The following is a 1,917-nucleotide window of genomic DNA, read 5'->3' as shown; positions in this document are numbered from 1 at the left end:
AAAACATCAACAACAAACTGAAGGATATTTCTGAATTTTTAAATTCATTCTGTGTGACCATGAATTCATAAAAATAATTTTAAGAGTTCTAGAAGGGATACTTTGATTAAATATAAATATCCAGGGGTATTTGGAAAATTGCTAAGTTAATATTAAAGTCCAAACTTTTTATTTGTTATTTGTCATAAAGAATGATATGAATAAATATTTTTTATATTGATACCTGATATTCATGTTGATTATCTGATATAAAAGTTTTCTAGAATGATAATTCAAATTCTATCAAGAAGTTAAAATTATCTATTTCAGTAGTCAAAATACTAGTGTAAGACAGCAAATAAATAATATGTGAGAAAAAATGAATTTGGTCTTGGTACTTTTAAGTATAAATTGATATTATTGCTTTCACCTAAAGTCTCCACTTATATACTAATATATACAACATGAATAAGTTCATATTTACTATAATTCATTGACATGGAAGATACTAGCAAAAATCAGCAACTATCTGTCAAACCACAGTTTTTCCTTATTTCAGGTCAATACAATCATATATATATATATATATATATCCCTTTTCACTTAAAAAGCCATTCCTACCTGTGTACTTTTTCTTTTATTACACGAAAGAATTACTGAAGCTACTATCTATTGCCCTTGCTTTCAGATAAAGAAAACTAAAAAATTTAAAATATAATATTTTAATTTTTACTCAAAATTATAGCCTAAAAGTCACAACCATAGTAATAAATGAGATCAATTAAATTAAATCAATTAAAGGGAGAATGTAGGTTGGGAAGAGCAGGTTCACATTGTAGGCCATGGCCAGACCTGCCGGAGACCATAATGATACAAACAAAATGGGACATAAAGCACCTACCCTCTTGCATAGAAATTCTTTCAGCACAGTAGAAAGCCACAGTTACATGCTTTATGGAGAAAATGTAGGAAAGGGTTAAGTATAAGACACCTGGCCTTTTACCAAGCAGGGAATAAAAGCCTAAAATTCTGTTGGCAACAGAAATAATACATGACAGCCAGACATTCCCTGTGTCCTTTCTACCCACCCTACTGCTCTAGAAGCAAAGCCCACCAACCAGGTTATTATTCTCCCTGATGCTCCAGTATAATAGGTATGCTCAGATAGGTCTCAGTAGTGGGCTCTCAGGTCAGACTTCCAGGTCAGACCCTACTTTAATTTCCAGATCTGCCTCAGTAGCCAATAGTTGAATTAGTACGAATCAGACAAATAACTGAATGGTTACATTGTTATAGTCAGTACAGGCTATATAATTCAAGGGGCCTAATGCAAAAGAGAAAATGAGAGATCCCTGTTCAAAAATTAAAAAGAATTTCAAGATGGCAATGGCAAAGCATTGAATGAGACCTATTCTCTGTGCAAATGCATAGATCTCATGCCCTTGAAGCCATTCCTGGATGTAGTCTAGAATAAACTGGTGATAGTATATATAATATGGGATCTCTGCATGGGCTTTCTATTATGGCCACATGGCATCATTCATAGTCTAATAGTTGATCCAGTTAATCACCAAAAAAACCTACCAGGTTTAGAAAAGGAACCTCAGGGGCATCCCCTCTCACAGGGAATCTAGCTATAGAAAATAAATCTAAATTGTCCTAGTAAAGGAAAAGAGGCAGCCCTAAGTGAAGGAGGACAACTGCTGTACCAATCTCAGAGAATCAGATGATTGCAGGATTCCTGAATGGAAAAAAAGCCTTACACCAGCAGCCACCCAACTGTCTGCTGTCCCTAGAAGCAGGCAGTGGACAGTGTCACAAGCTAAATACTGAGGGGTGGTATACATTCACAATCATAGCTGCTCAACCAGGACTGAGGGAAATACCTTCTGATGCTCTTATTCATACTACTTGTGGTGGCTGGTGTTTCAGGTCAGA

This window comes from Eumetopias jubatus, unplaced genomic scaffold (genome assembly GCF_037043125.1).
Source record: "Eumetopias jubatus isolate StellerSeaLion01/CBP00866 unplaced genomic scaffold, mEumJub1_p1.0 scaffold_4, whole genome shotgun sequence".
NCBI classification, from domain to species: Eukaryota; Metazoa; Chordata; class Mammalia; order Carnivora; family Otariidae; genus Eumetopias; species Eumetopias jubatus.
Note: the sequence above shows the minus strand (reverse complement) of the source record.